Source organism: Strigops habroptila, chromosome 14 (genome assembly GCF_004027225.2).
Source record: "Strigops habroptila isolate Jane chromosome 14, bStrHab1.2.pri, whole genome shotgun sequence".
In the NCBI taxonomy this organism is placed as follows: Eukaryota; Metazoa; Chordata; class Aves; order Psittaciformes; family Psittacidae; genus Strigops; species Strigops habroptila.
Genome location: NC_044290.2, coordinates 284,946 through 300,637, shown reverse-complemented (window position 1 = coordinate 300,637; position 15,692 = coordinate 284,946). Strand labels below are relative to the sequence as shown.

Genomic DNA, 15,692 nt, shown 5'->3' with positions numbered 1-15,692 from the left:
CAAAGATTTAAGGCTTTATGCTGAATCTCACTCTTGACTGTGTACTCTTCCCCCATCCCCCTGCCCTAGGGCAAGGAGAGGCTTGTGGATGGAAGCAAGTTTCAACAAACCTTGGCCAGAACTCTTTTGGGCTTGTAGTGTGTATACAATAACCAGCAAGGGTTTACTTTTCATTATGGGGAAGAAAACATTTGTGCCATACAGTACAGCTAATCATTCCAGCTCAATCCCATCTCTCAAGAATTCCCCACTGGCCCTTGTGTGTCTTTGCAGTCCCCATTACCGTTGGCGATGGCTGTTTTTGCTTGTACACTGCAACCACAATCACTGAGCTGCAGGTTTCAGTGCAGTAAGACAGGTAAATATGTTGCCAGCATCTGATAATAGTCCAACATCTGAGTGAAGACTTCCAGACACTGTATTTCAGCTGTTAAATAAGTTAATGCTTTGTGGAATTATGATGATGGTAGGAATTAGTAACACAATCTTGACTGCTAGGTCCTCTGTTACCTACTGAGAGATATTGTAAGGCTATAATGGGTAGAAGTTTCTCTTCTGCCTGTAGAGAATCTATGGAGTTGGGTGAAAAGCAAAGAGAAAGAGAAAGAAGAGGCAAAGGGAGAGAAGAGTTTAACAGCGAAAGAGGTGAGAAGACAAAATATATAATGGAATTTCCCTGTGTCCTGTGTGCTGGTTTGTTCCTCACCTATCACTGGCTAATGTGATCTCTAAAGTAGTAACAAATGCCCCTAGCAGGAGGCTTTTTACCTTTTTCCCTTTGGAAAGATGTTGCGGACTGTTGGATTTCCTCACTATAAGATTTTTTCCTTAGTCACATCCTCCTCTTCTGCTCAACTCCAAGTTTTCCTTTCTTCATAGATGATAGACCTCTCTCTGGTCTATCATTTCCTTTCAGTTATGCCCTTACTGTATTCTGGTTTGGACCTTTGCCTTGAAGAGTTTAGTGATCAGGGAATCAAAACCAGGCTCTGCCATTAGCACTTCATTCAGACAAATGGGAAGAAGTAGAGTCTGGAGCCCAAGTGGTATTTTGGTCTGTCTGAAGCAGCAAGCGGTTGACTCATAAAATAAAGTATCATTATACCTGGAAAGGATAGAAGTGATATTTTCCAAGAGGCTGAAAGGTCAGGACTAATCCTTTGGGTACTTTTAGATCCTTTATTTCCTGCCTATGATTAGAGGGAAGATAAAGAGATAAGCAATGCTGATTAACAGTTAGAATACTGAACATTTCTTAGACTGTCAGCTAGTAACAATGCTCTCAGGAGGAATTGTGTGAAGATGCACATAGTGGAGTAGTTTGCTTTTGACTTCTTGTTCAGTTTAGCCAGATTCTGGAAGGCATTGGACATTGTTCATGGAACGTTCCATTCAAAACCAGCCCCATCACGCTAAAAGAAAAGGAGGGGTCAGGCAATTTCACAGGCATGCACTGGGTCTGTATTGGGAGTTTTATTTGGTGTACAAAGGAATTGCCAGGATTTACGCAGTATGGATTTGCAGTACAGTTACATATCAACAAAAATCCTGCTATACACTCAGTTATAATGATTTGAAAATTCATTTGCTGTGGGCAATTAACATACACTATCCTTATACACATATTGCCCCAGAGGAGGAGCAATCTTCTGTCAATATTTTATGTCTTCTGTAGTGTAGACTTACACTGCACAGTTAGCCCCTAGGTTCAGCTGCCATTTCCCACAGAGATTGCCTGTTTACGTGATCGAATTGTTACTGTTGTTGTCCACCCTATTATATTTCTTTTTCTACCACTTGATTTCTTCTCTCCTTTCCCCATCCATCATTAATTCCCTTATTTATTTAGCTTTTTCTCTAGTAAGATTTCGGGAGAGCTGTTCAAGGGCAGACATTATTTGCTATGAGGGCTGGTTTCCTCATAAATTTTGCTATTTTGGCTAAACTATTTTCATGACAGGTCAGATATTGAATATGATCTGTTCATTAATGTGCTTCTCTTACACTGCAGAACATTTAAAAGGTTATCCGCTGGAATATCAGATACTATATGACTGTAATTACAATATATACTTAAATTTACCATGTACGTATTTGCTTGGTAAGAGACAAGTGCTCAAATAAAAGGGGGAGTAATAATAAATAAACAAACACAAAAAAATAGGGCTTATATTTTTGTGCCTTTTCTACTAATTATGTATCAGCTCAGCCTGTGCAGATTCTAGTACTGCAGTATAAAGTTAGTTTGGGGTTTTTTTTTCTGGTTAACAAACAGTTGTGCTCTTTTCAGTTCTAATCAGTGATACAACATCTACTCAACCTGCTCATATAGGTCCAACTGTGATTCTGGATACCTAGGAAACTGAGTTAAGTAGTTACTGTTCATTCATTTGATGTAGATCATTAGATGTGTTTCTCTCTTATCCAGCACAAAAATGGTTTTTGGAGAAGCAAAAACTTTCTTAAACTACAGTGTGGCCAAACCTTTGCCAGCTGTGGAAAATCATGGATATTCATTCAGTTGTCTGTATTTAACTGACCTCTGGCAAGACTCCTAATAAAAAAAGAAAATAAGGGTGATTCATGACAAAGTAAAATAGAGATTAAGCTGGAACAGGACAGTCACTTTGGCACTCCTCAGCTGCACCGGTATGGTTCTGCAAATGTTTGTTCAGTTCTATAGAAGTGAGGTAAATTACTGCTTAGGATGATCTGACCTCTCTTTGTAGGTTATTTCACAGCAAAATGCACAATGTTTCCTTTCATAGGTGAATTGAGATAAGCCCTCACATACTCTGGAACACTGGAGAAATGCCTCCTTCCCAATCTAAGGCTTAGCACAGAAAAGCTGGAAAAGAGAAACTGTTGAATTGTGAGAAAAAGGCAGGTTCCCCAGGAGATTCAAAGATCCACTGCGGGAGACAGTGGGAAGGTGAGAGTAAAGGCCAGATGAAGGGTAAAGAGTCATTGCCTGGAAAAGATTACACCCTTGAAGAAGACCCCTTAGAAAGCCAAAAGCTGGCGAGGCTTCAGGGAAGTAAAGAAAATGGTCATAAAAAGTTATGCCAGGGAAAAAGAGCCTACAAGAGAAATTATAAAAGAGAAACTGGTCTGGAGAGAAAATGTGAAGAACAGTTAGTGTCCAAGTTGAAGAGGAAAAAAGGAAAGGCCTGTAAGCAACAGGAAATGACATCAGAAGAAGAAAGTGAGGGCAGTAGCAATAAGGAGGAGGAAGCCACCACAAGCAGTAAGAAACACAGTTTTAAAAAGAAGTATGGAAAGCATCTTGCTGTTAGTGAAAAAGTCACTGAGTCAATTGCAGTGCAAAGTGCTGAAGGCTCTTTTCAGAAACATGACTCACCATGGAAGGCACACAATGCCAGGCCTAGGGAAAAGCACAACAAGAATCATAGCTTCTTAAAGGAAGCTTCTGAGCAGAAGTCAGGTTCTCAATCCCAAAGCAGTATGGCACAGGGAAAAGGTGAGAGAACTGGGAAAAAGCAAAACATGCCAAGATTATTGTCACTGAAAGTGCAGAAGAAAATATCCTGGAAACCTCAGATAACTCCTACTCTGACTCCAGCAACGAAGGCTATTGGACCCATAAAAAAGGTACAAAAGAGACTGTAGTGGGCAGCACTGCAAGCGGTGAAGAGGAAAGTAGTTATTCAGAGGAAGATGGCATCAGTGAAAAAGAAGCCATGCTTGAAAATCCTCCTATGGCTGAAGGAAAAGGCTACAAGGAACTGCTTGATGAATGCAATGAAGCATCTACTGAAACTGAGAGGGAGCAGGTGACCATAGATGGAAGGAATGAATCCGACGATGAGGGCACTGACTTTGCAGGACTGGAGGCAGAGAAGAAAACGAAGAAGCAAGCTAACATGCCAAGACAACCAAAATCTATTCTAGCTGAGAGCAGTGAGGAAGATGATGATGTAAGCATTTTAAGATTTCAACTTAAAAGTCTCGAGAACAGAGAAAATGGCAGTAATGTAGTAGGCAAGGAAAATATGTTAGAAAATTACAAAGTTCAAGATGTGTCAAAAGATGCACATGATAATTCTGACAGCAATTGGGAGAACAGCACTGAAGAGAGCATTGACAAAGGAAAAGAAAATGCAACAAAACAACCAGTGCCCAGTGCAGTGAAGGCAAAACTACATGTTCACCTTAGCAAAGTACTTCAAGGAACTGAACAGGAAGAGAAGGGGAACAATGGAGGCAGCGCGCTGGATGATAACCCTTTGCTCTCCAAGCACCAGATGACATTGAAAGAGAAATCTGGGAGGTGTGAGACTGCAGAACAAGTTAAAGTGGTAGGACGTAGACAGAGGAACAGTTCATCAGACTGCAGCAAGCAGGAGTTAGCAGCAATGCTGCTTACAAAGAAATGCTCTTCTCAATCCCAAATCCTTCTCAATCTGAAAAACAAACATAAAAATGCTGAGATGGTACTATAAACAAGCTGTAAACCAAATCCTGTCCAGATGGCTTTGAAAACCAAGTCTGACTTGAAAAATGTTGAAAGTATCTGTTTAAAACCCACAACTCCAGAAACCCTCAGTACACAGAAAGAACCCAACATAACTCAGAGTTTTGGAAAGAAAAGATTAAATCTTTCAAATATTTCAAGCTGCTCCACTATTAAAAAAAAAAAATCATCTGATAATAGCTCCTTGGCAAGGAGAAAGTTGGAAAAGTTATTGGGAAAGTTAAACTGAGCTCAGGCCAGTCATTACAGGCAAAAAAAGAGAAAGCAGAAGAAGTGGTTGCAGAGGCACCTTCTGAAAAAGATGATGTGCTTGATGGTATAGGATCCATGTACTTGCATACCCATTCTGCTTTTGGAAAAGTCACCAGCTGGCTTGGTCAAAAACCTGCCAGAAAGTAAGCCTGAAAGGTTGTCTTCTGAGCGTGGCACATGCAATTGGCATTTCAAGATGGTTCTTGACAAAATTTGGGGAGAGAAAGAGGAGCAGCAAACCTTTTGGATTCAGAAGACAAGTGGCAATCCGTATTGTGAACACTGCTGGGCAGGTTGGTCAGTCTGGCAAAGCCTTCCCTGGTGCAGCTGGACAGCTGGGGAGGACTGAGTTGAGGGACAAGGAACCTTTTCCTCCATTAGTGGAGGGGAAAAGTGGTCCTAAAATCGCAGAGGAAGTGGGACACATTGATTTGCCTTCTGGGGATTCTCCTTTTCATGGAAGCAGTTCATTTCCCTACTTACTTAGTTCAGATGAGGAGAAGAATAGTGCTACTGATGCAAAGTTTGCTATAGTATTGCCCAGAGTCCACAGCATGGTTAAGACAAAGAGCTCCTCATCCAGGGGCTCTGGGAATGGTGATTCCCTAGAGAAACAGAGAGCTCTATCAGACAGAAAATCTGTGATGCATGTGCAACAGGGTTGCAGATTTAAATGTGACCTTCCCAGATCTTTGATGGATCAAAACCCTCAGAGAAACAGTGAACAGGGCTGCTTTCCACAGTGAGAAGAGGATCCAGTACGTACATCAGATTATTGCAGGGAGGTAGATGCCAAAGAAGGTTTAGATGTCCTTCAGACTGCAGAGTCCATAGTCACACCTTGTGTTCACTGCTCTAAGCAGCAGGCTCAAGGATGTGATCCTGCAGCATGGCTGAACTCTGAATTGCTGCTGCCATGACTAACTATTGAGAACCTAAGCAAATGAGTCACCTACAAGGACCCACACCTGGCCAACAGCCATGTGACGAAGGTCTGCAAGGATCAGTGGGAGGCAGAAGACATCACTGACAATATGCTAGAAATTGAATTCATGCAGAAACAGGTACTCGTGTTTTCTCCAGTATTGGAATGAAGCTGAACTTTTCCTGATTTTCAGTAATGTATCTATGCATTTCAGGTGTACATAGAATCATGGAATCATACAATAGTTAGGGTTTGAAAGGACCTTAAGATCATCTAGTTCCAAGCCCCCTGCCATGGGCAGGGACACCTCGCACTAAACCATGTCACCCAAGACTCCATCCAACCTGGCCTTGAACACTGCCAGGGATGAAGCATTCACAACTTCTTGGGCAACCTATTCCAGTGCCTCACCACCCTCACAGAACATGTGTGAAGTTGAAGTTGAAGGTACACTGTGTAGAAGTTGAGGAGGTTGAAGATCTAACCATACTCGAGTATGTGTTGTCAGTGGTATTCTGCAGCTAATTCGAAGTCACGTGGGCTTGTTTGTTATCCTTCACAGCCGCTGTTGGCTCAGCAACAGAAAGCACATGATAAATCCTTGGCTACCATGTAAGAAAATAGAATTAATTTGATGTATCTCATAGCTGAGTAACTGATGCTCTATGGTAAAGCTAAGTAAGGGCTGAATTGCGCTATTTGTTATGCCTACACTGAATGACGTGGGGAGGAGCACAGCTCCAGAGGGAACTCCTGACTGTTGTGTATAGTGTGTCCCCAAGCTCTGCTGCACAGGGAGTGCACGCTGAATCTCTGCAGTCACACACCAGAGAGACCACCTTATCCTAGTTAGCAGACTTTCTCACAGATGTGTGCAGGGAACTCTACCTCTCGTTAAATGGTTCCCAGTCCTGAAATGGCTTCTAAAACACCCCAAATATACTTTATGGGTAGGAGAAACGAGGTTTGGAGGCTGGTGTAACTTCTGTGGTGTTGCAGAGGGACAAAACTAGGATTTTGACATACCATTCATGTTGCATGAAGTGGGTGGTAAGTCAGGAAGACTTGCAGGATGAGAGTCTGTTTATCTACTGACATTGGTATCTTGGCTGTAGCGACTCCCATTGCCTTCAGCTATGGGAAACTCAGGCCCTACATCTTTAACAGGTTTTAAATCATGGGTTCACTGTTGTGGTTGAAAGAGAAGCACCTAACACTGCTTCTCACATAGTCTTGCACTCTCTAAGCTCGCCATCTTGTTGAGATAAACAACTGTGAAGGCTGTGTGCAAGGAGGTGTCATCACACGGAGATGGACAGGCTGGGTATTCTGAGATTTGGTAGGTTTAGATGAGACTTTAGAAAGAAGTTCTTCCCTGTGAGGGTGCTGAGGCGCTGGCACAGGGTGCTCAGAGAAGCTGTGGCTGCCCCATCCCTGGCAGTGTTCAAGGCCAGGTTGGACACAGGGGCTTGGAGCAACCTGCTCTAGTGGAAGGTGTCCCTGCCCGTGGCAGGGGGCTGCAACTAGGTGAGCTTTGAGGTCACTTCCAATACAAACCATTCTATGATTCTATTCTCTGATGTGTTTATCCCGGACATGTTGGAACCACATGAAGGCAGTGAATAGTTTCAGATCCTAGCCTCCTACAAAATCCTTGGGAGGGCAGAAAGGTTGATGTTGATGTTAAACGCATGGAAGTGAAGCTTATGGCTGACAAGTTCCGTTCTCTTTTTGTAGGGAAGTCTGTGAGAGCTCGGTTCCACTGTGTCTGAAGAAGAGGTTCCATCACAATCTTATTTATGTATGGGTAGTGGTGGCTTGTTTGGTTTGTGGTTTTTTTGTTTGGTTGGTTGGTTTGGGTGTTTGGTTGGTATTTTTTGCCTATTCTAGAGTATACTTGGGTTCAGTTTTAGCTTCAGCTATTCCTAGTAGAACTCTCCTGTCTTAGCAAAGCGGTTCTGAGTAAAAACTGTGGATCTTGAGAAGAACCTTCAGTTTCTGCAAACATTTCACAGTGTTGCAGTCCAGAGCTAGTTCTGGGTGGGCAATTGTTCTCTTTTTCATTTCCTGGCTCAGGTGTTCAAACCTGTGCCTGTAATGCCATGTGATGCTTGAAGAATAGACAGTGACCAGTGGAGATGATCACAGAGCAGTGAGTGTCCACTTACCCAAAATATTAATGAGAAAGCTTTGAAAATGACCACTGAAAAAATGTGCTATGCCCCGAATAAGCTGGCAGTATAGCCAGAATGGACAGTATTCCTTCAAAGGTCATTTTCATCTTTGTATTAATATATGTGTTCTGTTGCATTTGTCATTCAGAAAATTCCAAGAAGCCACCAGATTCTTTTTTCCCTTTCTTATTTTTGTCCTGGACTTACATTGGGCAAATTTTGATTTCTGTGAATCCTTTCAAAGACCTCAGTGTCTACTCCAAAGCTGTGGCTGCGCAGTTGTCCCGGATTCAGCAGTACCACCAAGGGACTCTCTTAAAAAATGCCCCATATGTTTCTTTTTCTCAAATAACTCCCTAAATTCCGTTCTCTTTGTCCTCCAGAAAGTATTTGCTTTCTCTCCAGTTGTCTGATAGCACAGGAGGAATGCCACACGAAGTAAAGAAACTATTTGGCAAAGTTGTAGTTGCTCAGGCCTGTCATGCTACAGATCTAAACTCTTCAGGTCACTTTTCTTCAGTATTGCTGAAGGTCCTGAATTCAATGTTGCTGAGACTGTACCTGAGGAGTTCTGGCTATATGCACTCCCCACTGGTACAGCCCTACCAGAGCTAGCAACATAGGCAGGTTCCTCTAGTGCAGATAATTCTGCTGGTGTCCCTTATATTAAACAGCATGGCACAGAGCATTACTCAGGTTAGATTGAAGAGGTCCCAGAGGACCTGATCTTTGCAGCAGCTTGTAGCAGTGGTATTAACCAGATGTCAGCAAAGAACAAAGCTCTGATTTCCCTGGTTCCTCACATTACTCATATCAAGATACTGGCCCATCTCTAATGTAGATCACTTGTGTGTAAACTTTTGGTGCTGTATTTGTGAGGTAGAAATGTGAAGTCAGTTAACTGAGGTTTTCTTTCTGTACATTAGACACATCTTTGCCGTAGCAGAAACAGCCTCCAGGCTATCCCTCTTTTCTTCAAGCCTTGAAATGTCCTACCCATAAAATTTTAGAGAGTTTTGGGAGTCAGAACCATCCTCAATGACAACTCAAGCCATTTTGGAAAGCTTCTGAATGTCCACCTGCGACAGCAAGTTAAAGGAACATCTTGGGATGCTGTCCTTCCTAGCTGTCAAGAGGTGTTTGGGTGAGAAAAGGTCCAGTAGTGCTCAGAGCTCTTGCAATAGTTCTTCCTCCCTTACACTCTGTTATCATCAGGATATGAAAAGGCTGAGTTTACATCCCTGTTTTGCTTTTAGTTTTCCTCCAGAAAAGAATAGATCTTCACCTCTCATGATGGGTGATAAATTAAGAACATAAGAAAGGCTGAACAGGTTTATAACAAGGAGCCATCTAATACAATTTTGTGTCTCCAACACTGGCCACAAGCATTCATTGATGCAATAGTAAGAACAGGCCAAATACATATAATGCTTCTCTCTAACACTTTGTTAGCTCTTAAGCATTTGCAGCAGCTCAGAAGTTTTTCCAAGACTCTTGTGGTTTCCCAGTTTCCTCTTGGACCCATATAAACTTCATGACTCTGCAGTAGTCTTTGGCAAGTGTTCTACAGGTCTAACCAGTTCCATGAAAAATGCCTTTTTTGTTTTGAACATTTGTGGCTTGTTTTGTTTTGTTTTTCCTTTGTTTTATTTTGGTTTTTTGGTTTTTTTTTGACTGTTGTCAAGCACTGAGCTGATATTTTCATAGAACTGTCTATCATAACCCAAGGTCTCAGTCCTAAGCAGCAATGGTTAACTTAGAGCCTGTCAGTTTGTGTGAAGCTGGGATTGCTTCAACCTGTAGCATCACTTTACATTTATTGACAGTGAATTTCATGTGCCATTTTCTTGCTTTTCAAAATTCAGACCAAGTTGTTCAGGTCATACCCTTGTTTCTCAGCCACTACTCCCTCTGCTAAACCTTCAGAGAAGTGGATCTATAGGATCTAGCTTCTGACAGGATCTGTGGTTATCTTATGGTTGTGGCATTGTGGTGGGAACATCCATCTCCCAGTCCCTGCTGGAGAAGTCTCATGCAGTATTTCAGCTGAGGACCAATGAGCTCCTCCCTCCTAGAGGGGTCTTTCTCGCCCTTATTCAGATTTAATCTTAAATTTAATGTTAAGTAACAGGGACAGGAATAAGTATGGTATTTGCCTCCCATTTACTCTGTCAGCAAGAAATATGTCTCCTACATGTAGCACGAAGTGATCACTTATTTTAATAAAATAGGATGATGTTCAGTCTCAAACAGGTTGAATTAAGCTACTTATTAGGGATTACTGGAAGTTAAATCTTTCCTCAACTTAATTTTTCTCAATGTCTGTAATGTGGAAAAGGCCAGATTTGGAGCTGTGTGAAATTGGAGCTCTCAAGATGGAATGCTCTTAAGGTGTCAGGGAGAAACCCTGGAAACTTTTCAAATAAAATAGGTCTTGGGTGGCTCCTGACTTCAGAAGTTTCAGTGCCCTGCTCTTTGTGTTCTGTAGGGTTTTGGAACTGGATGAGAGCCAACTCTATGAACTGTGTCCCCCACCAGGCCCATGGTGAGAGGAACTACCATGTGTTTTATGAGCTACTGGCTGGGCAGCTTGTGGAGCAGAAAGTGATGTACTTGCAAGAGACAGTCTTACTTTTACCTGAATCAGGTGAGTGAGGTAAGGATGCTCTGCAGCAGCTGTTTGACTGGTGAGGCACCTAATAACTTTGCTTCCCTCCTGAGTGTCCCTCACAGGACTATGCTAAAATCTATTCTGCTGCTTCCCACACCTGGCTTAAGAAGGAATACCTTTGTCTCGTGTAATCTTTGTCTCATCTTTCAGGCCTCTTCTGCTCCCAGAGAAAGGGAGCAGGAAAAGGAACTATCGTGTAGGCCCATGGCTCTACCCTCTGATGGAGAAATCCTTTTCTCCTTGCCTTTCCCTGGCATTTGAAATTTATTGTGGGACTGAAAAGAGCAGGGGATATTTATTTCTACTTTCCTCAAAACACTTGCTTCATTGACTGAGTGAAAGGGTGAAAATTTTAAACCACTGAAATGTACTGCTGATTAAAATCTATTTAAATTGGAAAATTGTTTGGCAGACTTATGGAAAGTCATCACCTTGGAGCACAGTTTCTTTTGCTTAAGAGTATTTTCCATTTCCAGAGTATGTAAGAGCAAGATATCTTTTCTATTTCAGCCTTGTGGGTCAGCTTTCCCAGACGGGTAAACTCTTTACAGCAGCTGTGTTCATGTGAGGAATCCTTGAGGAATGATCACTATCATCTTTCCTTCAGGCAAGGAATGAAAAAGTACCAATAATGACTTAAGGATGGAGGGCAATCAAGGGCCCATCCCTTAATGGGGGTGATGCTCCTAGTTGGCAAAGGATCTGTATTGTAAACTAAACTCTTCGAGGGCATAGTTAACAGGAGTGTCTAACTCTGTTGCAGAGAAGGAAAGGAAAAAAATCAGATCATGTGTAAAGAAGTCAGCAGAGACTGACAAAATCTCTCTTGGATCTTAGTCTTCGCAGCGCGGACCTCATTCTTGTCCTCATCTGAATCTGGCCATCAGCTGGAAACTTTTGTCAAAGAATGTCCTTGTACACAAACAGGTTCTACTGGCTCCGTTGACCCAGGATTTCTGTGAACTTCAGGGTCACAGACAGTTGTTAGGAGTGTCCTCTTATAGAGAAAAGCACAAGAAGAATAGGAATGATATGCCTGTGTTCTAGTGAATCTCTGTGGCAGAGGTGAGTGAGACTATAACCCAGGATGACTCTCTAGGTGCACAGAAACCCGCTGGCTTTGTTACATTGGGTTCTGGTACCGTTTGGGGTAGCAACTCTGACATGACTACTTGGGAGTAGACTCTGACATCCCTTCGTCTCTCAAGCTGCACTCCAGCAGTGGGCAAGGAGTAGCTGGGGTGCCTACACTGGAACCATAATAAAAACTTAGGATATGTTGGCAAAAGAGATCTTACTCTCAAGAACTCCAGAGGGAAGAGACTGGCCTGTCGTGGATGCTGAGCTCCCACTAGTGGTGTCTTTGGTCTTTTTATTTCAGATTTCTCCAGTCTTTAAATCATTGAACTACTCTGAAAATTGCTGCTAGTAGCTTAGCTCCAGTCTGGGGCAAAAAGGGCTGACCACAGTTATCTGTCCCTATTCTCTCAGGGCAGAGCATGTGACATGCTGGGGAAGGAGGACAGTGAGCACTTTCTGGTCTTGGTGCAAGCTCTGGAGGAAATCAGCGTCTCGGATGGTCAGTTGACCTCCACCCAGGCTGTGCTTGCAGCCATTCTGCAACTGGGTAGTATCTGCTTTGCCACCTGCGAGGTACACTAACCCTTGGCAACTTGGGAATGGGCTGTTTGTGTGGTGAGACACTGTCACAGGGTGCCCAGAGAAGCTGTGGCTGCCCCATCCCTGGAAGCGTTGAAGGCCAGGTTGGGCGGGGCTTGGAGTAACCTGCTCTAGTGGAAAGTGTCCCTGCCCATGGCAGGGAGTTGGAACTGAATGAGCTTTAGTGTCCCTTCCAACCCAAACCAGCCTGTGATTCTAACATTGCTATCATCCCACGTGATGGGACTGGGGACATTATTCTTGAGTGAAAATTATATCCTTTGAAGACTATTCTGTTCTTTTGGTCTTTGGCCCTAGACTGACCTAGAGAGGCACAGGAGATGGGATAATAACAAAAGGTTATTACAGCTTGGGTGGCTGTTCTGCTGACAGGCAGGGTAGGGAACAAAGACCACACACTAGCTGTATAATATGCTCAGTTTATTAAACAAGCACACAAGCACACTAACGTGAATCGGGTATTTATGTATATATAGTAAATAATTACAATAAAGCAAATCAGATACATATATATGGAAGTAAAGTACAGAGGAAAATTAGCAATGGATCAAATCATTACTGCACAGAGAGAACAGAGAGTAAGAAGAAATAAATCACCAGTCACCACCAAATCATCATCCAGGCCCACGCTTCAGCTGGGAAGCTCCGTTGCAGCCGATGCCGGGAGTCTCAGGTAATTGGGAAAGTTCCTAAGCAATGCGTCCGCACGTAGGTGAGGCCTTGGATTCGGCTACAAGAAGGTCCTGCTTTTATACCCTTAGAAACACAACCGGCTTTATGCCAGCTCTGTCACTGTTTACTCATAGGGCCGTGCAGTTTCTCATCATCCCAGTGTTGGCTGTGACAAGAGCGTTGCCCAGGTGCCCCGGCGTGCCCAAGTGTGAAGGTCATAGAAGAGCTGCACCCTCATGTTTTCCTGCCTCTTTCCGACAGTCACCATGAACATACACATATATACTCTACTGAATACACTGTGACACAAACATACTTTGTTATGTCTCTCAGTCATGAGAGGAAATCAACTCTCAGCTAGGTTCCCATCTGTTACAGTAGTTCTTTGAGGATCTAAAATGAGCCTAGATGCTGCTGTTTTGCCCAGGCTGTGGCCAGCTCTGTGCAGCTGAGGAGCTGATACTAGTGGAACCTAGTATCCCATTCGTAGTTGAATCTATTGTTCTCCATCATTTAGAAAGAATCCTATGAACATGCAGCCATTGCCAGTGACACTGGGATTCAGACTGTGGTCAATTTGTTGCATGTCTTAGCAGATTTCCTGCAAAGTGCTGTCACTCACCGTCACTGTGAATACCTTTTTGGTGATTTCTCATTCGTCCTGAAGCATAGAATTTTCTAGCCGGGTGCTCTGTCAGAAGAAGGGCCACCAGCTTAGAAGGTGAGCAAAATCTGAGAGGTAGCAGCAGGAGTGAAATGGTTGCTGAACATGAGCAGCTTGTGCCCAGGTAGCCAAGAAGGCCAGGAGCATCCTGCCTGTATCAGTAATCGTGCGGCCAGCAGGACCAGGGCAGTGATCATCCCCTTGTACTGGGCACTGGTGAGGCTGCACCTTGAATCCTGTCTTCAGTTCTGGGCCCCTCACTACAAGAGAGACATTGAGGTGCTGGAGTGGGGCCAGAGAAGGGCACTGGAGCTGGTGCAGGGCCTGGAGCACAAGTGTGATGAGGAACGGCTGAGGGACCTGGGGGGTTTAGTCTGGAGAAGAGAAGGCTCAGGGGGGACCTTCTCGCTCTCTCCAACTGCCTGAAGGGAGGATGGAGCCAGGAGGGAGCTGGTCTCTGCTCCAAGTAACAAGCAATAGAGCAAGAGGAAATGGGCTCAAGCTGTACCAGGGCAGTTTAGATTGGATAGTGGCAACAATTCCTTCCCCAAAGGGTGCTCAGGCACTGGAAAGGCTGCCCAGGGCAGTGCTGGAGTCACCATCCCTGGAAGTGTTCACACACTATAGACGAGGCCCTCAGTGCCATGGGTTAGTGGTGGCCTTGGCAGTGCTGGGATCGGTTGGACTTGATGATCTTAAAGGTTTTTTCCAACCTGGTTGATTCTATGGTTCTATGGTTACTGTGCTGGATCCTCACATCTAGGGGGGCTCTTTTTTGATGTGAGGTGCCTTCAGGCTTAACACTTTAGCCAGCTAACTCTCCTATGGAGACAGGCTGAGCTCTGGGGTGACTTTAGAGCAGCTCCCAGTGCCTAAAGGGGCTGACAAGAAACCTGGAGAGGGGCTTTGGACAAAGGGCCTGTAAGGACAGGACAAGGGGAATGGCTTTAACCTGCCAGAGGGGAGACTGAGATGAGCTTTTAGACAGAAGTTCTTCCCTGTGAGGGTGGTGAGGTGGAATGAGCTGAGGCAGCCTCAGCTGGAGAGTCTCCTTTAGTAGGGAAGCAGAGGCTGAATAGGCTTGGCCCTCTTAAGCAGTGCTCATGGAATCCTAGACCAAAGAACTAGCTATTGAATATCTTTTACTAATTCTGTAGTAAATTAAGAGCAGGGTAGATTGTTAGTGCCTTGCTCGATCTTTTATAAGTGAGTTGGTCAGGATGAAGGAGCCCAGACCTCAACTGGTACTTTTAAAGCCTGTTGGGTAGATTAATTGTAGCATTTTATGTACCACTCATGTCCTGGAGACGAAAGTATATTTATCAGACTTGCTGCCTTTTGCAGTTCACTTTATCACTCTACTTAGCAGCCTTCATCTCTTAAATTAGGAAAATCATCAGTGGCTTTAGAAGAAGTTTCATAAGAACCAAACCAGATAATTCTAGGCAAATTCCCAACAGCAGTAAAGCACTAACTTGTGATTTATAAACCAATCCCTCCATTTGTTCTTGTTTGCATGGCTGGATTTGACTGGTTGGTTTTTAACATGCAGGAGGAATACAGACGAGCAGTTAGCTTGGATTCCTATTTCCAAGATGTGCAGTGAGTCATGCCTAGATGCCATTGCTGGAAAAAAACCCATGGCATCTTGTGCATCCTGGATGACCAGACTTCACTGACTGAGGTGAGAAGCTCTTATCCTCTTACGTGATCCCTCTCACAGGTTATGGTGAGGCATTTATACAGATTGAATAGGCACCGTGTTTGCACAAGTATCAGATATATTTACCTTTGGTTTAACAGCAGCTTTTCAGCCTACTGAGTATGTTGCAGCAGCAGGAAACATTTGCCTAGGACAGCAAGGTGGGGAAGTGCCTGGACGGGCCCCTCCTCGTGTTGGCAGCTGACCTGTTCTGCAGGGGATATCCTGTTACTGGAATGGTGGAGGCACTTCCCTGCCTGGTTCCCAACACCGAGCAGAGGTTCCAGGGGAAATACAGCTGCTGTCAAAATCGTTACAGTAATGTGCCTGTTGGCTGATATTGTAATAGCTGGAGTAAAGGATGCAAGGGAAACATCTAAGAAAGGACTAGGCTTAACAGAGTAAGACCAAATCCAGACTGGCTGATTGTATTAATGGTCTGTTTGGTCCATATCTT

The 15,692-nt window shown here is 43.8% G+C and overlaps 1 protein-coding gene across 1 annotated transcript in view; it reads left to right on the top strand.

Annotated features, from left to right (window-relative positions):
• The first annotated feature begins 14,562 nt into the window (after positions 1-14,562).
• MYO15B (myosin XVB) overlaps positions 14,563-15,692 on the top strand; it is a 32,744-nt gene continuing 31,614 nt past the window's right edge. Inside the window, exon 1 of the mRNA XM_030505787.1 lies at positions 14,563-15,217. The gene's annotated coding sequence lies outside the window, so the exon portion shown is untranslated. The remainder of the gene's footprint in view (positions 15,218-15,692) is intronic.